Here is a 26016-nt window from a genome sequence, read left to right as displayed (position 1 = left end):
GATTATCAACTCATATCAGTGTAAATCAGGAATAATCCATGGCAGCCAGGGTCTGATTCTCCACTGCCTCACAACTTGTGTCTCCATTTACACCTATGCAGAGTGGGTCTTCATTTAACTCTGCCAAATTGGCATGGGAAAGTTTTACTCCTGCTTTGCAGAGGTGTAAATGACAACACAAGGTGCAAGGCAGTTTTGAATCAAACTTCTGTTATAGTTGCTGTACGTTGGTGTAAAGCCAGAATAATGAAAGACGAAGAAGGAAGATCATTCCTGGAATCTGCTCAGTCTCACACTGGTTTGCAGCAAGGCTCGCTAGTTTTGCTAGGAACCTATTACAATTGCCCCAGTATTTTTAATACAGCACTGAGAGCTTGCTCCTGTTTTTTTCTTTAAAACAGTGAGCAGTGTGTCACTTTCCAGCAGATGACTTAGATTTTTCACTGCTGATTAATACTTTTGGATTGTGGCCTTTCACTCTGTTTCCTGCTGCAATTTATTTAGAATTTATTACAAAAATGTGTAGCAAATGGCTGCACTGATCAAGTTAAATCAAGCCATGCTTAAATTGGGTTAGCACTGACGTGGACCAAATTCTAGGGAGGAATGATCTGAAGGTTTGACTTGGATGGATCAAATATGCAGCCACCCAGAGTGACTTTTGAGAGGCAGGGAATGGAAGCGTGCTGCCAGAAAATAATTCCACACGCAAGGAGCGAGGAAGGGTACTTCCTTAAATCCACAGTTGAAGAGGCCCCAGGGTGCTTCAGAACTAATCTGGTCAACCATTTATCTAATCTGCCGCTGCCAAATTCTAAAAGACACTTCTCCTTCTAAGCAGGGTTCAGTCATTTTCTGTACTAGCAGGAGTGGCTGAACACAGAGTACATTTCCAAGGGAGAGATTGTGATCTGGCCCCTGGGTGAATACACATTGGTGTGAGAATTAGCAAGATTTCCCGCACTTGCCTTGTATGTCCTGAGCACAGACAAGATGCCATTCCATTCTCCTGAGAACCCTGAGCACCACGTGAGGTGACAGTCTCCCCAAAAGTACAGGGAAGAAACAAGGGTATCCTAAGAAGCAGGTAGTGGCTGCACTTCCCAAGAGCTGCCCTTGGCTTATTGTAGTGAACCACAATTGCCTTCAGAGCTGACTCTGGGGTGATGCAAATCTACACACTACTTCCTACATAAAAGGCATGTCATGTGAAATGATAGTGTCTTTTTCTCTCCTGCTCTTTGCACAGCAAGGTTGAGCTGACATTCCTTTAGCACCAAAGGGACTGGAAATGTCAGGTGGTTTTGCTGCATTTAGGCAAAGGAGGAGGCACCTGGGAAAGACCATTTGAAGTGATGGGAGTGGCAGCTACAAATGACAGTTGAGCTTCAGGCTGGGAACTGTTATCATATGGATTAGGCTGGGGACTGTGCATGCATCGGGCTGTAGTACCTTCCCCTAAACTGGAGACTGTGTATGCATCGGGCAGCAGTATCTGAACTGTGGACCATGCACATCTGGCTGCACTGTGTCCACCCACATGAGCCTGGGGAGGGGATCATGCATGCATCAGGCTGCAGTACCTCCATGAACTGGGGACCATGCACATTGGGCTGCACTGTGTCCTCCCGCATGAGCTTGATGCGTGCATGCATCGGGCTGCAGTTGTGCACTAACTTGGAACCATGCATGCATCAGGCTGCAGTTCTGCACTTGACTGGGGACGGTGCATGCATCGGGTTGCAGTCCCTGCACGGGGCTGGGGACCGTGCGTGCTTCAGCTGCACGGTCTGCAACCTACACCACGCTGAGGCCCGTGCAAGCATGGGGCTGTAGCATGCGGCTCGCGCACGTTCTGAGCGAGCCTCGCACTGCGCCTGCGCATGGCAGGCGGCCCCGCCTCCGCCCGCCCGCCCGCGGCCGCGGTGCATTGTGGGACACAAACAAAGTGCCCGGCCAGGCTGGGGCGCGGAGCTCGAGCGCCCGGGCCCCGCGTGCCCCCCCGCCCCGAGAGCCTGCGCGAGCCGCCCCCCAGCAGGGACGAGGCAGCGGCGGCCCCCCCGCCATGGCCCAGCAGGGGCCCCGGCGCGGCCCCAGATAGCGGCTCGGTCTGCGCGCGGCCCGGGGCGCCGGGCCCAGCTACTGCAGGTAACGGGGCCGGGCCGGGCCGGGGGGAGACAGCGGGAGCCGGGCCTGGCGTCTGCCTCGCCCCCGGGCAGCCACGGGCCTGCTCCGCCACCTGCCCCTGCCCCACTGCGGAGCCCTTCCTTAGAGACCCGCTTCCCGGGCACTGCCCCCCCCGAGAGCCCCCCGAGCGCCCCCCTCCTGCTTCCCGGGCACTGCCCCCCCGAGAGCCCCCCGAGCGGTTACCCCCCATGTGCCCCCCGAGAGCCCCCCTCCCGCTTCCCGGGCACTGCCCCCCCCGAGAGCCCCCCGAGCGCCCCCCTCCCGCTTCCCGGGCACTGCCCCCCGAGCGCTTACCCCCCATGGGCCCCCCGAGAGCCCCCCCGAGCGCTTACCCCCCATGTGCCCCCCCGGATAGCCCCCCTCCCGCTTCCCGGGCACTGCCCCCCGAGAGCCCCCCGAGCGGTTACCCCCCATGTGCCCCCCGAGAGCCCCCCCGAGCGCTTACCCCCCATGTGCCCCCCCGGAGAGCCCCCCTCCCGCTTCCCGGGCACTGCCCCCCGAGAGCCCCCCGAGCGGTTACCCCCCATGTGCCCCCCGAGAGCCCCCCTCCCGCTTCCCGGGCACTACCCCTCCGAGACCCCCCCGAGCGCTTACCCCCCATGGGCCCCCCGAGAGCCCCCCCCATCTTCCCAGGCACTACCCTCCGAGACCCCCCCGAGCGCTTACCCCCCATGGGCCCCCCGAGCGGTTACCCCCCATGTGCCCCCCGAGAGCCCCCCTCCCGCTTCCCGGGCACTACCCCCCCGAGAGCCCCCCTCCCGGGCACTACCCCCCCGAGAGCCCCCCTCCCGCTTCCCGGGCACTACCCCCCCGAGAGCCCCCCTCCCGCTTCCCGGGCACTACCCCCCCCGAGAGCCCCCCTCCCGCTTCCCGGGCACTACCCCCCCCGAGAGCCCCCCTCCCGCTTCCCGGGCACTACCCCCCCCGAGAGCCCCCCTCCCGCTTCCCGGGCACTACCCCCCCCGAGAGCCCCCCTCCCGCTTCCCGGGCACTACCCCCCCCGAGAGCCCCCCTCCCGCTTCCCGGGCACTACCCCCCCCGAGAGCCCCCCCTCCCGCTTCCCGGGCACTACCCCCCCCGAGAGCCCCCCTCCCGCTTCCCGGGCACTACCCCCCCCGAGAGCCCCCCTCCCGCTTCCCGGGCACTACCCCCCCCGAGAGCCCCCCTCCCGCTTCCCGGGCACTACCCCCCCCGAGAGCCCCCCTCCCGCTTCCCGGGCACTACCCCCCCCGAGAGCCCCCCTCCCGCTTCCCGGGCACTACCCCCCCCGAGAGCCCCCCTCCCGCTTCCCGGGCACTACCCCCCCCGAGAGCCCCCCTCCCGCTTCCCGGGCACTACCCCCCCCGAGAGCCCCCCTCCCGCTTCCCGGGCACTACCCCCCCCGAGAGCCCCCCTCCCGCTTCCCGGGCACTACCCCCCCCGAGAGCCCCCCTCCCGCTTCCCGGGCACTACCCCCCCCGAGGGCCCCCGAGCGCTTCCCGGGCACTACCCCCCCCGAGGGCCCCCGAGCGCTTCCCAAGCACTACCCCCCGAGCGCTCCCCGAGCGCTTACCCCCCATGTGCCCCCTGAGAGCCCCCCCCCCGCTTCCCAGGCACTGCCCCCCCGAGAGCCTCCCACCTGCTTACCCCCCATGTGCCCCCCCAGAGTCCCCCTCCCGCTTCCCGGGCACTACCCCCCGAGCGCTTACCCCCCATGTGCCCCCCGAGAGGCCCCCTCCCGCTTCCCAGGCACTACCCCCCCCGAGAACCCCCCCGAGCGCTTATCCTCCATGTGCCCCACGAGACCCCCCGGAGAGCTCCCCGGGCGCTTACCCCCCATGTGCCCCCCCGAGCGCCCCCCAAGCGCTTCCCAGGCACTACCCCCCCTGAGAGCCCCCCCGAGCGCTTACCCCCCATGTGCCCCCCGAGAGTCTCCTGAGCGCTTACCCCCCATGTGCCCCCGAGAACCCCCTTCCTGCTTCCCGGGCACTACCCCCCCCCCCGAGAGCCCCTCCGAGCGCTTACCCCCCATGTGCCCCCTGAGAACCCCCCTTCTGCTTCCCAGGCACTACCCCCCCGAGAGCCCCCCTCCCGCTTCCCAGGCACTGCCCCCCCGAGCGCTTACCCCCCATGTGCCCCCCGAGAGCCCCCCTCCCGCTTCCCGGGCACTACCCCCCGAGAGCCCCCCTGAGCGCTTACCCCCCGAGAGCCCCCCTCCCGCTTCCCGGGCACTGCCCCCCCCGAGCTCTTACCCCCCATGTGCCCCCGAGAGCCCCCCCCCGCTTCCTGGGCACTACCCCCCTGAGTTCCCCCCGAGCTCTTACACCCCCATGTGCCCCCCGAGAGCCCCCCCATCACTTCCTGGGCACTGCCCCCCCCGAGCTGTTACCCCCCATGTGCCCCCCGAGACCCCCCCACTTCCCAGGCACTACCCCCCTGAGCTCTTCCCCCTCATGTGCCCCCGAGAGCCCCCCCTGCTTCCTGGGCACAGCCCCCCCGAGCTCTTACCCCCCCATGTGCCCCCTGAGAGCGCCCCCCACTTCCTGGGCACTACCTCTCTGAGAGCTCCCCCCCTGCTTCCTGGGCAGTATGCCTCCGAGAGCTCCCCCCGAGCTCTTACGCCCTATGTGCCCTCCGAGATCCCCCCTCGCTTCCTGGGCAATACCCCTCCAAGAGCCCCCCTGAGCTCTTACCATCCATGTGTCCCTCCTCCTGCTCCCCCAGGCACTACCCCTCTGAGAGCCCCCCCAAGTTCTTACCCCCTCATGTGTCTCCCCTCCTGCTTCCCCGCCCTACCCCCCTGAGCTCTTACCCCCCCATGTGCCTCCCGAGAGCCCTCCTCCTGCTCCCCTGGGGACTAACCCCCCCCAAGCTCTTACCCCCCCATGTACCTCCCTTCTGCTGCCCTGGGCACTAATCCCCTGAGCTCTTACCCCCCATGTGCCCGCCCTCCCTCCCGCTCCCCCGGGCACTAATCCCCCGAGTTCTTAACCCCCGTGTGCCCCCCTTCCAGCTTCCCCGGGCACTAACCCCGCGAGAGCCCACTGAGGTCTTGCCCCCCATGTGCCACCCCCAGGCACTAATCCCTTGAGAGACCCCCAAGCTCTTACCCCCCATGTGCCCTGCTCCTGCTCCCCTGGGCACTAACCCCCTGAACCCCCGTGTGCTCCCCTCCCGTTTCCCTGGGCACTAACCCCTTGAGAGCCCCCTCCCGAGCTCTTACCCCCCATGTGCCACCCCCGGGCACTAACCTGAGACACACCCTGAGATCTTAGGCCTTCTTCCTCCCCCCGCCCGCCCCCGTACACACCGAGTGTCTCCTCTCCTGCTCCCCTGGGCACTATCTCCCTCAAGAGCCCCCTGAACTCTTACTCCCCTAAGTACACACCGAGAGCTCCCGCTCCCCTGGGCGCTAACCTCCCCGAGAGCCCTCTGAGCTCGTCTCCCCCCGCCCCCATGTACACACCGAGAGTCCCCCCTCCTGCTCCCCTGGGCACTATCCTCTCCCCTCGAGATCTCCCCCACACTCATCTGGGGACTAATCTACCGAGAGCCCTCCGAGCTCTTACTCCCCCCCGTGTACCCCGTAAGAGCCCCCTCCTGCTCCTCTGGACACTAACCCACCAAGAACCCACCCTGGGCTCTTGCACACACACGCCTGCGTCTCTGGGCACTAACTTCCTGAGGGCCTCCACTGAGCTCTTTCCCCTCCATGTACTCTCAAGAGCCCTCCCTGGGCGCTAACCCCCCAAGAGGGCCCCCAGCTGCTCCCCTGGACACTAACCACCCGAGAGTCTCTCCAGGTTCTTATCCCCCCGTTCACTCCCGAGAACCCCTCCCCCTGCTCCCATGAACACTAACCCCCTGAGAGCCCCTCCAAACTCTTGTGCCCCCTCCACTGGGCACCAACCCCCCCAAAAGCCCCATCCCCCGCTCCCCTGGACACTACCCCCCAGAGACCACTCCTCAGGCTCTTAGGCCCCATGCACCCCTGTGAGTGCCCCCTGCTCCTCCAGGCAGTAACCCTCCGAGGGCCACTCCAGGCTCTTACCCCCCTATGCTCCCCCAAGAGTCCTCCCTGGGCATTAACCCCTCAAGAGCCCCCCTGGGCTCTTCTCCCCATGCAACCCCAAGAACCACCCTCCCTCTCCCTTGGGGTTTTACCCTCTAGAGGACACCAGATGCCTCCTGCCTCTACCCTAGAGGCCGTCCTATTTTCCTTGTCCAAAACCTTGCCTGGCATTTATTATCCCAACACAAACTCTCTAGAGATGCGCCTCCGCCCCTTCCAGGACACACCCTAGAAGGCCCCCTAAGTCCCCTCTCCTGCAGCTTGGCAGCTCCTCCTCCCCATTTCCCCCACTCCCTCCTGACATCTACCCTTTCCCACAGCCCTTGAGTCCTCTCCATTTTCTCTCTTCCAAAGCCTGGTCTGGTCTCTGTCCCCCTTTCCTCCCCGCTTGCCTCCATGAGGCCTTCCTGTTCCCATCAACCCTCCCCCTGGCATCTAGCTATCCCACTCATCCTTTGGTTGGAGGTGATCCTGCTCCATCCTTCCCCAAGGGTGACTGCTACTCGCCATCCCAGAGAGTTGCTCTCTACAGCCATAGAGGGCAGCTGTTTGGGGCAGCAGCTTGGTATTACTTGTCTGTTATGTGCCATGCACACTTGTGGTGTCTCCTGGGGAGCCCTGCAAAGTGATGCTCTGAGCACAGGTGCTCCTGGCTCGTCAGGGTATGCACACTCACAGGATAACTGGTCTGTTGGAGGAGGGCAGTGGGTGATGAGACACTTGCCCTTTGCATAGGGGTGTGAGTCCCACCCCCACTGCAGGACCAGGCATATAGAGATCTCTCTTAGAGTGGGCCATCCACAGTTTTTGCACCAATTTAGCTGTATCTGCTTAGAAAGCAATGTAGTTAAATAAGTGATCCAATTATATCAGTGCAGGTGTTTTTATTGATATAACTTGTTTTGATATAAAGACTTCTGTAGTGATATAACTACCCATAGTGGGCAGGGGGGGGGAAGGGTTACAGTGATTTAACAATCTTTGTTTCTATTCCAGTATTTAAATTGATGGAAAAAACTGTAGGCAGGTAATCTCTTACTAGAGGGGTTTCCACTTCTATGCTGATCTCCCCAAGTGGGAAATGCACAGAGGATTCCCTTTACACTAAGGAGTTTGTTGTTTCTTTTGCATGTTGGTGATTTCCCTACTTTGCTTCCTGAACCTGACACACACACAGACTTAGTTTACAGGGGAAGGGAATGTCCCCTGTGTGAGATTTACAGATACACTGGGGGAAGAACCAATTAATACTTCTCTTTATTGTTATCACATAAGATGTAAATGAAAGAATTAGTGAAATGAACTCCATGCATCATTTGTTGCTGCAGGAGGTTGTGTCACAGGTTCTGTCTGTTTTGAAGGAGGGTAATTTTGTGGTATTCATAGTAAAATGTGTGCTAAAATAAGGGTCCAGTCAGATGTTGGATATTTGCTAGATGAGTCGGAAAGAAATTTGACTCCCTTTCTACTGTGTATAGCGTTGCACAAGTAGCTAAATCCATTGTAGAAATGTTTGCTGTCTTGTGAAGTTTCTGGTATTGCCAGGGATAGACAAACCTGGTGAATATTTGGTTGAGGAGGTTTTTCTCTTTGGTATCTTTCTTCTCATGAGTAGTCTTTGCTGTATGACGTCTGTATTACAGGATTAATAATAGACATTACTGCCATGTCTGTTCTTTTAATAGACTGTGTAGTTGATGAAAAGGAAGGCTTTGGGACCCCCCCCCCCCACTCGTGCAGTCCAGTAGCACCTTCTTTGCTGTATGTGGTAAATCAGATCAATTCTGTACCAATCCACTTGAGTGTTTCAGTATATGTTCATTCGGTACTATAGAACCTAGCTGCTATAAGAAGTCTGCTAGGAAATAAAAAATCAAATCTCTTAACTCTAAAATTATAAAATGAAAAAATAGAAAAAAGTAAAAATTCCAGGAAAAGAGTACTGTAAAGATATTGTTTGTAAACCAAAGAATTTAGTTTTGGGGTGCAAAAAAGGAAGCTGAAGATAATTTGAGTTCTAGGCCAAAAAAAGAAATGGTGTGTCTTTAAAAATGGATTTGATGAGAGAACTACTGGAATCTAAGGGATCCTTGCAAAGTCCCTGATGATGAGCAATCAGCTTTCTAAGTAATGGTGATGGATTCCATTTATGATCCTTAATTATAATCCATGAACTAGAATGACCAAAAATAAGCATAATTTTGTGAATGTCTGTCTCTGCCAAATCTTCTCTCTTTAGCCAATCTATATAGATCTTTCCTTTATTTCTTTTAAAGCGTTGTAGCTTGTAGGCTGTCTTTGAAACCTATCAGATATGTAGCAAACCTTTTTCTGAAAAATGGTTTCTAGTATTCATTAATGGCAATACATTCAGATGATTTTTGTTCACTTTCCTGCTTTACTAAAGAGTGCATAATGTATTTGTTCTAAATACTTACGTGACATCCCCTCACTCTGTTCACATACTTCTGTCTTATTCACTGCAAGAAAGTTATCCCAAATTATTCAGCCTGTGCTGACAGCCAGACTTTAGAAACTCTGAATATTTTCATGCTTAAACAGCACACACATTTTTAAATTAAATGATGTAGCTGAACAATGCTTTTACAATCTACATTACTTTAAATATTATGACATAAGTTGTGGAATTTGTCTTTTAAAGGGATACACCTTAAAAAACACCTCTCTGAAAATGTTTTGTTATAAGGAACATGTAAAATTGCGAGGAAGAAAGTGTGTGGTTGGTATGCCTTACTTCTAATGTCACTACATATTAGTATTTGAACAATTATATTTGGAAATAACGCAATAACAATTAAAAAGTTAACAGTGAAACGGGAATTGGTTTGTTTTAATATACTTGGGAATAAATATGAAAATGCAACCTCTGTGCACTTAGGCAAAGATTTTTAGAAGTATTTAGGGGTGGATGTGTTCAGTGTCACAAAACCTGATTGATGGAATTTAGTCACTTAAGTGCCTGAATCCCTTTTGAAACAGACTTCTAAACCAGTTGCAGGTTGTGATGCTGAGCACAGCAGTGCCTAAATACCTTTTAAAAATCTGGGCGTTGCTCATGACTCAACTCCAGGGGATTCCACTTTGTTTAACTTGCTTAATAGTTAAAATTGGTCCTCATAATGAATTCTCAGGAAGAAAACAAATGCTTAGTGCTTCTATGTCATATGGGCATAAAAGTGGACCACTGAAAAACAATGGGGTGGTATGATGCATAAAAATGTAGTAAAAATAAAAATGGCTGTAACTAGTACCACTATAGAAGAGAGAAAAAAGAATTCTAAAGCTTTAACAGCATTCTTTCTTCCATCTAATCAAGTTACAGAAGAAGCCTCTTAAACTACAGATTGTGTTTACAGGCAGGCTGTTTGTAACATGTATTAGAAAGAAAAGTCTACTTAAGCTAAATCATGAGTTTTATTTAAATTTGAAGTTGGAAGAAATCACATTCTGCAGATGAACCGTTAAAATACCTATCCCATTGTTCACGAAAAACTGTTCCATTCATTTTATTTGAGAGGAATGAATAAACGTAGTTTCTCTAAAGCACAAACATCTTACTAAATGAATGGCTTTTTTTTCTCTGATAGCATATCTGTACTGACCATGTAATTACTGAGTACAATGTCTTGCATGCAAAAGTGTGACTCCTGTTCATTTGTATTAAGAGCAGTTGTAGTGGAAAGTTTGTGGATATTGAGGAAGACTTTCAGGCTGCTAAACTTGGTTGAAGATGGCACTTACGAAATAGATGGCAGATTATCTAGCACAAGGTTCTCAAACTGTGGGTCGGGACTCCAAAGTGGGTGGCAATCCCATTTTAACGAGGTCGCCATGGCTGGTGTTAGACTTGCTGGGGCCCACGTCCAAGCCCCACTGCCCAAGGCTAAGGTTATATGACCCCCCTGTCCAGGACAGAAGCCCTTGGGCTTCAGCTTTGGTCCCTCCCACCCCCACCCAGGACAGCAGGTCTTGGGCAGGCTCAGGCTTTGGTCAGCGGTCCGTTCCCCCTCTCCTCCCTCCCGGATAGTATAGTAATTTTTGTTGTCAGAAGAGGGTCACAGTACAATGAAGTTAGAGAACCGCTGATCTAGCATGTTATGTACCTGGATATTATATACAGAAATAGCTTTACAGGAAGATGGCTTAAAATGACTGGGGTTTTTACCAGGAGCAAGTCTTTTGGGAAACATGCTTGATAGCATTTAGAAGTAATGTACCACAGGGTACTGGAGCGCTCAGGAATGGTAATGGACTCTGTACAGGCTCTCCCCACCTCCGGCCCCTTCAGTTGCTGGTGTGAGTCCAGCCCATGTTAGTAATGACAGAAAATTGTTAATATCTGATGACTACTAAATGTGATTATTATTAAGGCTACGTTTTAGTCATGGGTATTTTTAGTAAAAGTCATGGACAGGTCATGGGCAGTAAACAAAAATTCATGATCCATGACTTGCTATATACCCCTGATTAAAACCTCAGAGTGTGGCTCAGGGGGGTGCCTTGGAAGGGAGTGGGGTTGGCAGGGTTGGTGCAGACTCTCTACCCAGCTCTTGGGAAGCAGTGACCTCCAGCTCCTAGCTCCACTGGCTGCCCCTGCTCCGCCCCAAGCCCAGGTTCTGCAGCTCCCATTGGCTGGGAACCACGGCCAATGGGAGCTGTGGGGGTGGTGCCTTTGGGCAGAGGCAGCACATGGAGCTAGAAGCTGAGGGAGGGGAGTTCCTTTGGCCTTTCTGGGAAGCCACCTCCAGGTAAGCACCGCACCCCAACTCCTGCTGCTGGTGGGGGCTTGAGACTGCCCCAGCAGCGACAGGTACGACTGGCCCGGGGGCTGCTCAGGGGGCTCCAGGGCCATCCACACGGGCCACTGCAGAAGTCATGGAGGTCACAGAAAGTTATGGAATTTGTGACTTCCATGACCTCCATGACAAACATGGAGTCTAAGTTGTTATGTTTACATAGTATCAGACTCTGCATAGCACTTCACAGAGATTTAGAGAGAAAACAAGGGACCCTGCAGTGATACAGAGTCCAGCTTTTAATGCACAAGTTACCCATGTCACAATAAAAACACTAATTGGGCAAGTTTAGTGGCAGTGTTACAGAGGGCAAGGACTGAATGGCCATGAGGAGACTGTGCTCTTACCCATAGAGAGAGTCCTTGCAGACTCAGTCATACCAGGGGAAAAAAATGTGGGAAGCTTGCATTGCTTTTGCTCATCCGTTGCCTATTCTGTGGATAAGCAGAGCACTCCTCAGTTTCTAGGGCCAAGGACAGAGTTCCTCCTAGGCATTTGGTTTTGCTCGGGTAATTGGTTCATTAAGTAAAACAAACTCTTAGGGCTTGTCTACACTGGCACTTTACAGTGCTGCAACTTTCTCGCTCAGGGATGTGAAAAAACACCCCCCTGAGCACTGCAAGTTTCAGCGCTGTAAAGCACCAGTGTAAACTGTGCACAGCGCTGGGAGCCACACCTCCTGTGGAGGTGGGGTTTTAGAACACAGGGAGGTGGGGTTTTAGAACACAGGGAGCCACACCTCTTGTGGAGGTGGGGTTTTAGAACCAGCACCCTGCCATGACTACACAAGCCATATTAAAGCGCTGCCAGTGTAGACTAGCCCCTAATGGTCAGTGTGCTGAGACAGAGCTGTATTCCTTCCTTGCTTAAGTTTGTTCAGGACTCTTTAAATCCACTTTCCTTTGAAGTGTCCGTATACTTTATATATCTGGTACCTTGAGGAGTTGATCACCCTCCATGCTGCCTGATCTATCTATCTATTGGACTGATGATTCCTGTTTGTCTTAAGTTCTTGCATGTGTGACTTGAACTCTCTCCTTACATATAGTTTCTTGTTACTGCAGTTTTCTCTTTAGCTTTGGCATTAATATGACTTGGATTATTGGGGAGTGAAGTGGAGGTATATGTTTTGCTTCATAGCTCATTAAGAAACCAAATCATGGAGATGTATCTATCTCATAGAACTTGGAAGGGACCCCGAAAGGTCATCAAGTCCAGCCCCCTGCCTTCACTAGCAGGACTAAGTACTTATTTTGCCCCAAATTCCCTAAATGGCCCCCTCAATGATTGAACTCCCAGCCTTGGGTTTAGTAGGCCAATGCTCAAACCACTGAGCTCTCCCTTCCCCCCAATAACAATTTCTCTCTTATGTCAGGTTCCCATTGTATATCATCAATCATAGTGTAACCCTTTCCCAATAACCTGTTATTGAAGTTAGGGAAGGAAAGATATCAATTGTTATAAAAGGAAATCTGTTTACAAGTAAACATTATACATAGGGCACATAAAACCAGCAAACCCAAAACTATCCTACCTTGCTTTCATGTATGAAGTTACAATTGTATATTAGTGTAAAATTATGGGATAGATTCTCTCAGAGTTTTGGGTGACAGGAGTAAAGTCTCAGAGACACAAATGGGGGAGAATTCTTCAGGTAGTGAAGTTCTGCTGTCCCAGGAAGCTAGGTGCTCAGTTTCTCAGAGGAAGTGAAGAAGGGACTGATTTTCGAAGTGTAACCTCCACTTTTCTCTCCTGGAACTGGTGTTTGAATCTTATATTGCTTTGTTTGAAAACCAAAGGGATGTGACTTTTCAAATAGAGGGTTCAGGTTGGTTTGATTTGAATAATTAAGATTCTACTGAATTTCATAGCTTCGTGTTGTTTGGTTTTTTAAGTGGGACAGAAGTTTTGTTCTGTGAATAGACATCTTTTTAAACTTAAACATGCATACACAAGCATGTTCAAGTTTTTTTTTATTTCTCCCCAGAGTTTAAATGCCAGTGTTTGTATAAGTCATTGTGAGCTGCACTATAATTGTGTTTTGGCATGCAAATAAGCACATTAAGCATCCCACTTTGCTTTAGATTTCCTTTACATAGCATGTCCACAAATAGCTTTTTAAATTGGGGTGGAGTTTACTCAGACTACGTTTGTAAGAGTGAATATTTTTGTCATAAGTTTGAATTTGTATACTAGTTATACTTGCGGAGCTTCTAAAATTGACATTGATTGAAAAGCTATATTCAGCTGTAGAAAATCACTTCCTTCAATTAGCTCTTTTAAGTTTTTTTTATTGCTTCACTAAGTGGCCACTGCCATGTGGCAGACGTCAGAGGTTTGTATCATTATTCACAGTGGCTTGTAGTACCTTACAGGTTAAAAATTCTATTTTGGTTTCCTTTTATTTTTCACTGCCTTCTATTTGCATGTTACTGCAGGGCTCGTTTTCAATATCATCTTCAGGTACTGCTTCTGATGGTGGGCTGGGAATAGTTAAGTATTTGTTATAAAGGTATAATATATGTGGAGGGTGTGGGAGGTCACAAACATCAAAATTTGATTCTAACAACTCTAGTGTTGTAATCATGTTTGTACAAGTGATCTAGGTATGACTATGACTATTCTTTGGGTTCAGATAATTGACACACTTATGTAGGATATGAGATCTACATCTAGAAAAAAAACTGCAGTTTCATTTTACTTGCCGGTCTTACGTGTGGTGCCTTTTAAAAGCACAATAATCAACTTAATTTAGTCCAAACATAAATGTTATAAATGTCAAGCTTTTTATCAAACCTAAGCCCAAATGTGAAATGGGCTTCACAGATTCATAAATTACAAAAACTAAATTGTGTATTGTTTTTATTCATCTAAAGTGATGATAGTAACACAATTAAATTTGTTTACATGTTTCTGTTGGTAGTGTCTCTTAAAGTGCTTTCAGACCAAGTGAAACAATTCTGTTTTTAATTCACGTTCTGGTAGGTCAGCAACCACATTTGGCAGATTACTGTTGTCGTTATGCAGGAATTGCAGCACCATGAAACTTTGCTAGTTATTTCATGGAGTGTCAAATGGTTCCCCTGTATAGCAATTTTTCAAATGCTAATTGCAGATTATTTTACCACGTGAAAATAAAATTCATTATAAAACAAGACATGTAATCAGTTACAGTTCAGATATTGTTAATGGAACATCATTTTAACAATTGCGCTACTCAAAAAATTGCTTGCCTACTATTCTAAATAGCATAAGTGAGATTACTGTGATGATGGAGTCTCCCGCTGAGTTTGATCGGTGAGCTACAGTCACTTATTGTGAGTGCTGAGATGAAACCAAAGACCAACTTTGGACCTGCAGCCCCATCCACAAGTGCCAGAGATGAAGGCAATTGTGGATGAATGTGTGCTGCTTTTAGCTTTATGCCCTCCCTCCTTGGTTGCAGCAATCCACAGGCTCTCAGTCTTTCAGTCCAAGATCGTAGAGGTGTTGCCATTTACTCTTGTCATGGGCTAAGAGCTCCCAGGTGTTGAGGTCAACATTACAAGACTGCAGGTTGACCTTGAGAGTGTATTTGTAATGTTTTCCTGGTCTGCCCCTAAAACAAGTTACTGTCTTCAGTTCTTCCTAGAAGATGGTTTTCAGTATTCCACTGTCAAACATACAGCCCACATGACCACACCATCTCAGCTGAGTTCTCACTAAAAACTTCAGTGCCTGGGAAGTTGCATCACTCAAGCACCTCAGTATTTGGAAATAAATGTTGCCAGATTATTATAACTGAAGGATTAAAGGGGAAAATGTTTATTTGTTTTGTGTACTTGTTTACTTGGATTACACAGACAGCTGTCAACTACAATTTTACTCTTTCACTCTATAGTATAGTAAATTTTCTTTGGCTGTATTTAGACAAGGAAACATTCTTAAACAATAGTGTCAAAAGCATTTAGCACGTTTATAAATGTTCTAGCTGGTTGTGGTCAAGTATGAGGAGAAGTTAAGAAAACATATTCAAACATTTTTAAAAAACCGTATCTTTCTAGTCTAGATATGGCCTTAATGAAAAAAATTGTAAAGCTCCCAACACTTGTTGACAGTGGATCGAATGAGACTGCCCATGAAAGGCCTGCTGGTCACAAGACCACTTAAAGGCCATATCCCAGGATCCATTCTTTGTTTTGACAATACAACTTCTAAAAGGCAACAGGTTAAATCTGGAGCTGTCAAGCGATTAAAAAAAATGAATTGCGCGATTAAAAAAATGTGAAATTTCTAAAGAAAGCTACAGCACTCAACCCAAGATTTAAGAATCTGAAGAGCCTTCCAAAATCTAAGAGGGATGCTGTGTGGAACATGCTTTCAGAGGTCTTAAAAGAGCAATACTCTGATGCAGAAACTACAGAACCCAAACCACCAAAAAAGAAAATCAACCTTCTGCTGGTGGTATCTGTCTCATGATGATGAAAATGAACATGCATCGGTTCACACTGCTTTAGATGGTTATCAAGCAGTCTGTTGTCAGCATGGACGCATGTGCCTCGGAATGGTGGTTGAATCATGAAGGGACATATGAATCTTCAGTGTATCTGGCATGTAAATATCTTGCGACACTAGCTACCACAGTGCCATGCAAATGCTTGTTCTCACTTTTAGGTGACATTGTAAATAAGAAACAGGCAGCAATATCTTCTGCAAAGGTAAACTTGTTTGTCTGAGTGCTTGTCTGAACAAGACGTAGGACTGATTGGACTTGTAGGCGCTAAAGTTTTACATTGTTTTGTTTTTGAATGCAGGATTTTTTTGTACATAATTCTACGTTTGTAAATTCAAGTTTCATGATAAAGAGATTGCACTAGAGTACTTTTATGAGGTGAATTGAAAAATACTATTTCTTTTGTTTATCATTTTTACAGTGCAAATATTTGTAATAAAAAAGTATAAAGTGAGCACTGTACACTTTGTATTGTGTTGTAACTGAAACAGATATATTTGAAAATGTAGAAAAACATCCAAAACATTTAATAAATTTCAGTTGATATTCTGTTGTTCAACAGTGTGATTAATTGTGATTAGTTTTTTAATGGCAATTACTTTTTTTAGTTAATCGCGTGAGTTAACTGTGATTAATTGACAGCCCCAGTTAAATCTAAAGGTTGTCTTTCAAGTAGTGCTTAATAAGGTTCTACTCTCTGAAAGCACTGATCTTAAATACCTCTGCCAGAATTTAAAGAAAGTTGTGGTTAGATATAAAAACGCATGATTTACAAAAACAGTGACATCAGAAAGAAGGGAATTTCTTGGGGGATTTTCTTGCAGGTTATGGTAGTATACAATATATTCAACTTGATGAAAAGACAGGTGCTTTTTTCTCACATTTGTCAAAAGATGAGTGAGAACAGTTACTGTGTTTAAACCCTCATTAGAAAAAAATGTATTAGAACAGGGGTTGGCAACCTTTCAGAAGTGGTGTACCGAGTCTTCATTTATTCACTCTAATTTAAGGTTTCGCATGCCAGTAATACATTTTAATGTTTTTAGGTCTCTTTCTATAAGTCTATAATACATAACTAAACTATTGTTGTATGTAAAGTAAATAAGGTTTTTAAAATGTTTACACCTCATTTAAAATTAAATTAAAAATGCAGAGCCCCCCAGATCAGTGGCCAGAACCCGGGCAGTGTGAGTGCCACTGAAAATCAGCTCGTGTGCTGCCTTCAGCACACGTGCCATAGGTTGTCTGCCCCTGTATTAGAAGCTCATCTTAGTGCACCAAGATGTGACAATTCCACAGTTTGAGCCTCTGTACTTAAATATTTGAAATGGATTAAGGAAAATGATGGCCCTCTTTCTTTTCCACATTCTAAATGTTACACCATAATTAAATGGAAAACATGGAAATTACTATGATTGACTATAATTAATTAATTAGTGTAAAACTAAAATAGCACTTGCTAAGCTGTATTAACTCTCAGTTAAAGAAAAAACCTGCAGTGTTAAAGTATTGGAAATAAGTTTGCAAAGGAAGTAGAAATCAAAGCAATATTGCATGTTTTATAAAACCAAGGCAGATACCAAGTATTCAGTTGTTATGAAAAAATGCATATCTTGTAGAAAATCAGTATTTTAAGACTAGATACTTCCCACCAGATTTCCAGCAGAACTCACTCATGCCTGAAAATATTTAAATAGAGAGTTCTGATAGAATTTGATGGACTTATCAAAAGATGTTGCCCAGATGTTTGTACCTTCCAGTCTGGTTCTGCTGTTTAAGTCACATAATAACATGAACAAGGTGCAAACTCACCACCACCTGTTTAATCTCAGTGAGTGAACTTCAAAGCCTAACATGGATCACTGAAGTGTTATTAGAAGTGACCTTGCATAGAAGAGAAGTCTTTGGTTTTTTGGAAGGGGGTTTGTAACGTGCGTTGTTTGCCCGGACTGCTCAAAACCTGAATGCTTGTGTAGGAGGAACTCTTTGAGCTGGCTTCTTCAATACTTTCATGCTGTTTCACATCTGGTACTCCTTGATGAAACATAGGAGCCTTGTCTTATAACAGGCTTATTCAAAGTGATACAAGCTACAAATGTAAGATCTTGGAAGAGTGTTGCCATTTTCATAATGTAATAAGAATAATGATAAATAATAAATAGTATTTAAGAAACATGTCATACAAACAAATTGTATATTTTCAAGGTCACTGTTTTTATAATTTATACTCAGGTAAAGGAGCAAATCCCTGGAAATACTCATTTTTAGAAGGGAGTTCACGAGACTTGACATTTTAGTGAAAGGGGTTCACAGGTTGTTAAAGTTCGGGAACCACTGATCTACACTAAAATGTTGCTCCCACCGATGTAACTTGCCTACTACGCCGACTTCATAACTCCACCTCCACAAGAAGTGTAGTGTGTAGGTCAATGTAGTTAGGTTGACTCAGTGTCAGTGCAGACATTGCGTTGCTTACATCTACTGTTGCTGCCTTTCAGAAGCCATCCCATCATGTCCCACACTGACGGTCAAATTGGTGCAAGCACTCCTGGTGAGGAACACACTGCCAACACAAAGAACATAGTGTGGACATGCAAAGCGATTTAATTACTGTGGTGGCTGTACATTGATGTAACTTAGGTTAACTTTATTTTGTAGTGTAGACTTGCCCTAAAACAGCTTTCTCAATAAGCAGCTGAAGGGGTGGAGATATCAAAGTGCCTTTCTCCCAAGAACCAATCAGGAGTTCAAAATAGATGTGATTAAACACTTAACAATAACAAAAAGCCCAAAACAGTGTGACACAGTCCCTTTTCCTCATTGTGTTCCCAGATGAGAATATTTTAATCCAGAGTTAATGGATAGCAAACTCTAAATGGCAAATATGTTTTTGTAAATAAATATCCTGAACAAACATTTTTGAGTGTCCACACTGGCATTTGCAAATGCATTAGCTAATTTGAGTTAACTGGCTATCAGTTTACTTGAGTTTAAAAAGTTCTTGTCTAGACAAACCCTCAGTTGCTCAGGTTTTACTCTTGTTGTGCCATAATCTCAGTAGATCATAAAGTGCATCATAAAGAGGGACATTATAATGTTAAAGTCAATTTTCTTTCAGAGATTTATACATCATAAAGAAGCAAAAAAAGACAAATGTAACTTTTTTTTCTTTTAAAAATATTATGTGCATAAATAGATTAGCGTAATGTTAAAGTCAACAGTTTTGATCTTGGGTGCTTAAATTTAGGTAACAATCCATTTAGGCACACATACTTGAAAATATTCCTTTACGTGAATATTAAACTGGCCAACATGAGTATCCTGTATGTTGTAGGGCTTATATATTGTGCATGTTGAAAATAAATAGGTCTATTAATCTCCATATTTCGCAAACAAAAATTGTGAATAATACTGTACACACTGGGTTTTTTGTAAGAATGTTAACTTTTAAATTTTCGAACTAACTCTGCAACCTTCATGTTTTAAATAATGTGGCTATTTTGCAATGAATTATTCTCTAACTGGGTACTAATGAGCTAAAATCTGGAGAATGATTGCAGCAGAGTGGGTGGTTTGGGATAGCTGTGGTTTGGGTATAATATTTTATATATATCAGGATATGTTTGTTTTTTTAAAATATGAATGCATGCACATTGCTGCAAAGAAACACTGTAAAGATTTTCTTGAGCTAATTGATATTTTAAACCTCGTATTTTCAGATTTGAATAAATGAACTTGACTACAGTGGAAAAATTTCCTTGCTGGCTTCTGGAATTTGCCAGACTACTCGTAGTTCTGTGGGTTTACTGGGCACATAGATTCTTTCTTAATTTGGCCAAAAATCTTGCAGATTTACTTTATATCTAATTACTGGTCTTTGAAAAAGCCAGAAATTTTACTGTTTTTTAAATAATTGGGACTGTAGTCTGTTTTATTTTGGAGGATGAAATAAAGTACCGCTAATGCCGCCAAGATTTCTGACAGGTCTAATACAAAATGAGACTCTTTAAATATTACTGATTGTTCTCCCCTTATACTAGCAGTTTTTCCTTGCGAATGGAAATAACAGCTAGTCTTCCTCAGAAGAAAGTTGGAACCAAACAGAACCAAACAGATTTGGCAGCAGTGTTTGGCTGTAATTGCAACAGTTTGAAACTTAAGTGCTTTAAACTGATTTGAATGAAAGGAGCAGTGACAAGGTTTGCATGCCTAAAACATGATTGTCTTTGCGCACGTCCAGACTAACCCGCGGCATCGGCGGGTTAAAATCGATTGCTCGGGGATCGATATATCGCATCTAGTCTGGACGCGATGTATCGATCCCCGAGCGCACTTACATCGATTCCGGAACTCCATCAACCCGAACGGAGTTCCGGAATCGACACGGAGAGCCACGGACATCGATGCCGCGCCGTCCAGACGGGTGAGTACCTCGATTTTAGAAATTCGACTTCAGCTACGTTATTCCCGTAGCTGAAGTTGCGTATCTAAAATCGATTTTAATACCTAGTCTGGACGTGGCCTTTGATACTTAGACCTTTCCGTAGACTAGAAGCTATAGTTATATTTAACATCACGTGTTCCCTTTAGTGTGATTCTAGCACAACCTGCATCTAACCCAATTTACTCAATTTTGTCTAGGTTCCACGTACATTGGAGTTCCTGCTAGTGCTGACCATGACCAAGGCAATTCATGTCAGCTTTATTGTGTTACTGTCCATGTGGATGGAGGCTAATGTCATTTTAAAACATACAAGTCAAATTGGTCTTCCATAACCCTTTACACTGCAGGAATGATCTCTTTGGCTATGTAGCTAATCTTCATTGCTCACGGGTCAGCAAGGCCTACTTGTTTAAAATTTCCCTGAATGGCCACATGCATTCCAGCTGAAGACTGATACCACAGCAACCAATTACTTTTGGCAACTGATCAGAAACTGCTTCATGCTTCATCTGTAAATTAGTTATCTATCTGCTATAAAACTATAATGTTGACAACTAGCTACCCACAGTGCTTCTAGTATGTCAACTGTGGACATCTTAATTTTGGCTGTCTCCTGGGCCAAGGCACCAGCCATGCAGAATTTCTTTAACAGAAATCACAGGGCTTACAATAAGATTTCAAATCATCATGCCAAACTGGAAATTTCCCAGACCAGAATGAAAGCCATATCAAGGGGATGAAGGTGGCCTATAAGAAGACAAAGAAGAGTAAATCCAGGAGTGTTACCAATGTTTTGTCCATTTCCTCATGAAATGAATTGAATTATTAGATTCTGCCCCATTACAAGACTGGTGTACTTAATGGACAGCCTGGTAAGTTCCTTTTATTTATTATACTGTTACACTCCTTTACTGTCTTTGGGTGGAAACATTGTGAGGTTCATGCAGGCAGCCATTATTGGCAGATACCGCTTCATTTGGGCACAGAATTTTCCATCCATCTCTGTGGCCTCCTCAGGTTCCATCCCAGTTGCAATCTAATCTCCTGGTTGGACTCTGACCGCCTCCTTCCCACCAATCTGCACCCAGCCTCCCTACACCTTGATATCTCTGGCAAAGTTTCTGGGGCACAGTTGCTGAGCAAGGAAAGAATGTCCACTCTACCATTGGTTATGACTGCCTGTTGGCATGGCACATAATGGCAGGCAAAATGGTGGGTTTATCAGGAAAAATTTTCAAAAGCGAACTGCACACCCAGTGCACTAAAGTTTAATTAGGAGGGTTTTATTGCTTTAAAACGATGGCACTCGGCCTTTTCCAGTGGTAACCCATTTTACCACAGGAACAGTTTTGTGATACACCTCCTCTCATCTTGCCATAAAGAAAGGGTGGGTGGTTGATACCCCCACCCTAGTTGGAAAACCCAGACTGTAACACAAGCAGAGGCATTCCTACAATACAGGAGTTGCAGGTGGCATTTTTAACCCCAATATGACATCCCACTTATACAGGTAAGCAAACAAGTGCAGATTATTCCACGTATGCATATGAACATTTCGTTGTAGCACTGGACAATACAAGTTATTTTCAAACTAGAGTTCACTGAAGTTATCCGATTGATTTGGATCATATGCTATAAGAAAATAAAGCAATGTGAAGTGCATTCAGAGAAATGAGAAACAGTGCACTTGTGCATGCACTGCTTACATGCAATATAGGCAAATTTATTTAAGTAAGGCAGATACTACAGACACTCTACCGTAATCTGTTTTTGGACTTAATCAATATCCACCCTTGTGGCACAAGATCAGAAACTTTCCCTTTTATGCAACATTCTACATGGTTCTTGAGGCCTACAGGGATGACCTGCTTCCTTCCCCCTCCACCTCTTTTACAGCTGACACTTTCCAAGCATCCAGCGAATGTCTTCATATGCCAAAACAACTCTCTAGTATAGCTCATTGGCTTTCCTCTTGTTGCCTGAAACACCTGGGGCCTTTCATACCCTGGAATCTATAACATGTTATCATACAGTCTGAAATGTGTAGAAATGATCAATATTTGATTTTCTGCACAAGTGATGTTCTCGGACAGCTCCCCTTTTTAAAAATGATGAAATATTAAATTATCTTTAAGGATCTAATTCCCATGCCTTGATAGTCTTTGGGAAACTTAAAGGGAAGGCAGTAGCTTACGGTGGTGCTGCCCATGTCTGTTGGTGAAATTATGTATTGGAATGTAAAAGTGGAGATAAGTGTCTGTTTTTTCCCTTTCCAGAAACGATTTGGTGCTGTGTTGCTGTGGACACTGATGTAGACTTTTGACTTTTCCTACAGGCCCTCTTAATGCTGCTCATCCCAGGCTTGAAGCACGAAGACCCCGTGTCCTAACTGGACATGCTTCACAGTCGTCAAGCCAGGAGAATAATTCAAAAGAGGGCAGACTGCTTGAATTTCAGGCGTTGTCATACCTCTGCTAGTCTCCTTCTCAGCTGGAGCTTGGAAAAAGGAGACTTCAGGTTGCAGAGAGAGGGTGACAAGCAGTGTAACTGCCGGACCATGGCTGAATATGTTCATCCTCTCAGATGTGAAGGGAGGACAGTGAATTCCAAAGACAGACATTTCAGGGATTTTGAGGTGCTTACACACAAACCCTCAAGCCATCCTGCTCCCTCTGCCTCATGTGCACTGCTTGCATCTGCTCCCTCACTTCCGTGTAATGGTGCACTCCAGAATAGAGTGCTCTGGTACTTGAAACAGCAGGGGCATATCTCAGCCATAGCCTGTGCATGCCAGTGCAGAGAAGAGGGAATGAGAAACAGCGCCCTGAAGTGATGCACTTCCACTACCTCCAAGGTATTGCAGAGAAGAGTAGCCACAAACTTTCTTGTTGGGACAATGCATTTAAGGTTACATATGCAAGCCTGACTAGTTAGTTGGGGGTATATTACAATAGTCCATACATTTTTTTTACACATTTTGGAGCTAATATTAGTCTTATTGCAAGAATTGCTTTCTTGGCTTTGTTTTGTAATGCCGGATGCACTGTGTACTGTTTTTTCAGTTTCAAATTTAGTCTGTTGTCACAAGTTGGCAGCTGGTCTACCCTCTTTACTTCTAATAAAGCTGTATTTAAAACCACTCATTTGTTACTTGCGCTTCAGATAATTCTGTATCAAATAATATTTTCACCACCCAAGGAGACAGCCATAGCCTCACTGCCAGGGCTCAGGCTCTCCTCCTCACCCCCCAATCCCTCATTCAGAGACAGTCTGGGCTCGAGCTCTCCTCTCTGCCTCCCCTGAATCCTTTAGCAGGAGGTAGCCCGAGCTCTCTTTCCCATCCCTCCCCCCAAGTTCCTCACCTGGAGGCAGTGGGGCTCCAGCTGTCAGCCCTGGGGTGGCAGCAGCTGTGCAGAAGTGAGGGTGACAGTGGGGTGTTAAGTCTGCTGTGAAAAGTGTTATTGACAAATACCGCTTCTCACATTGCCTCCCCTCTGTGCTGCTGCTGGCGCGGCACTGCCTTCAGAGCTGGGTGCCCAGCCAACAGCCACTGCGCTGTGCTTTGACTTAAGAGTTTGGTGGCGATCTGTGCACTCGGCGGGGATTGCGGGGACATAAATGACTACAGACACAAAGGAGAGGAGTCCGATCAAATAATTTGAGAACCACCGATCTAGTGTAATCACTCTGTGTTTGTGGGCCTGACCCATAACTGCTGCTTGAGTGTTCCCTTCCTCCAGGAGGAAATGATGCAGTTACTCGTGGAACTCATCTGAGACTCTCTTCTTGCTGGGTATTCCTCGCACCAGGCTCTCAACTAGTAATATTAGACTACCTGCCACTGCCTCAAGAGCTGGCATGTGACTTTGAAATCCAGGAAAAGGAGTTCTTCCTTTGACAGTTCTCTTCCCTGTTAAGGATCCGTGTCAGTGGGGAGTTGGCTGCTGTGGAAGCAACTTGCAACTGGGGCCCACAGGTGTGCTAGGAAATTATATAATAAGCTTTGGGACCATGGAGGAATTATGAGAGCCCCCCCTGCACCCAAGGAATCTTGGGATTTTCCAGGACTGGTTGTAGGAGTTGAGAAACTAACCCCTCTGCGTGCAGTTTCCCTTGGCCCTTGCAGAAGTCTGTCCAAGGCCTGTGTAGTTGGCTGTGGTATTGGGAGCTCTGAGATGCATCTCCAGAAAGCATTGCTGCTTAAACAATGAAGTGTAGTGCTAGTGTGGATACAGTGTTTAGCAGCAGACCTGTGTGTAGACACACTGACATGTTCAATAGCATAGTGAGTGTCTTAGAGTTAAGATGATAATAGTGTCAAGTATCAGAGGGGTAGCCGTGTTAGTCTGGATCTGTAAAAGCAGCAAAGAATCCTGTGGCAACTTATAGACTAACAGACACTTTGGAGTATGAGCTTTCGTGGGTGAATATCCACTTCGTCAGATGCATGTGGTGGAAATTTCCAGGGGCAGGGGTGTGTGTGTGTGTGTGTGTGTGTGTGTATATATATATATATATATGCAAGCAAGCTAGAGATAATGAGGTCAGTTCAATCAGGGAGGACGAGGCCCTGTTCTAGCAGTTGAGGTGTGAAAACCAAGGGAGGAGAAACTGGTTCTGTAGTTGGCAAGCTACATAATAGTATTATGAAAATAGTGTAGACGTTGCTTCAAGTACAGTTTAAAGGTAATGCTTTGCAAGTTACATTGTCTACCCCCACTCCCCAAAAGAACATTTTCACATTTTTGGTGCTGAACCCTGTTGACTCTTGTAAACTAACTTCAATAAATGGTCTCTCTATGTAAAACTTTCAGCAAAGATCAGTATTTAAGCCAAGAGATGGTAGTTTATTGCAGAAATAAATTTTCAGTGGTCTTCACATAGTAAGGACTCTCTTAATGACAACTCTTAAGGTCGATCAATTTTTAGGCCTAATATCCTTGATTACAACAGTTCCAAGCTCTGTCGTAAAAGAAATATAGCATCTGTGGAGCAACTGATGTAGGCTGGTCAGACTAATTATGAAAACTATGGTAATGACCATTATCCCCAAACTTGTAATTTGATGTATTTAACTGGAGTTCAGCCACCGTTTATTGCATGTTGTCTGTTTGATGTAAGTTCTTCAATATGCATGCAAATACTACAGCTCAGCACGTGTTTCAAGTTCTAATGTAACTGGCATTTATAGCAGTAACTTAACTGTAATTCTGCTAGACGCTTGTGCTTTTAAGTATGCAGTACTCAAAGAGATGGGACTGTTAAAACATGGAATCAGTATCTTGATGGCTCAGTGTATTCACTCATTATCTCTAAAGGTGACAGGTTTGCATTCCATAGGATTTATTACAAGAGAGTGAATATTTTATATTGAAGTAATTACATGCAAGGAGATCTTGCAGTGTTGGTCTGCCCTTTGTTATTTTGGAAAAATAAAAAGTTTGTCCACACTGAGGCTCAAACTGAGCTACAGAGCTGGCTTTGAACAGTGTTTTAAACCATATTCAGTGAATAGTGTTCTTGGCCCAGTGTAAATGGGAGACCTTTGTCAGATAAAGCTGACATCTTGAATATTGTTTGTGTATTTTTGAAGTTACAGGGCTAAATCCACTTTTGCTGTAAGGAGGCACAACTGGTAAAGTTGGCCTATGATCTCACCTTAAAAAGAGAACCAATTTCACAGTATAACTCTTACGTCACAAAGATGATAGTCTTAAGCTATAAAGAAAAATTAAAAAGCAGGAGGCAAGTGAGAAACAAAAGTATTAGTAATGAGAGACAGGCAATATAAGATAGAGAATGCTGAAATCGGACTTATTGTTTTTTCATAGTATACATTGTACAGTTTATACTTTCAAATACGTTTGTAGTTTCCAGGCACGCAAGTTTTACAAACCACTCAGATGTTGAAAAATAAGTACTTTAGAGGATATGAACTGGTAGATGTGATTTGTTGATTCAGAGATCTTAAATTTCGTTCTTTCTCCTTTAGAAGTAACTACTTGATTTCTTCAGTGATCTTGAA

General features: G+C 46.3%; 1 protein-coding gene across 26 annotated transcripts in view; it reads left to right on the top strand.

Annotated features, from left to right (window-relative positions):
* Positions 1–1989: 1989 nt before the first annotated feature.
* The window catches only part of ZBTB44 (zinc finger and BTB domain containing 44), a 173419-nt gene continuing 149392 nt past the window's right edge, over positions 1990–26016 (top strand). For 23 of the 26 annotated variants that reach the window (XR_007769141.1, XR_007769145.1, XR_007769144.1 and 20 more), the window contains exons 1-3: positions 2056–2148; positions 20189–20863; positions 22327–22845. The gene's annotated coding sequence lies outside the window, so the exon portion shown is untranslated. Of the gene's footprint in view, positions 2149–20188; positions 20864–22326; positions 22846–26016 lie in introns of all 26 variants that reach the window. The other 3 variants (XM_050921618.1, XM_050921637.1, XM_050921617.1) reach the window with 3 other exon arrangements.

This window comes from Gopherus flavomarginatus, chromosome 13 (genome assembly GCF_025201925.1).
Source record: "Gopherus flavomarginatus isolate rGopFla2 chromosome 13, rGopFla2.mat.asm, whole genome shotgun sequence".
Taxonomy (NCBI): domain Eukaryota; kingdom Metazoa; phylum Chordata; order Testudines; family Testudinidae; genus Gopherus; species Gopherus flavomarginatus.
Note: the sequence above shows the minus strand (reverse complement) of the source record. Positions and strands in the feature narration are given on the sequence as shown.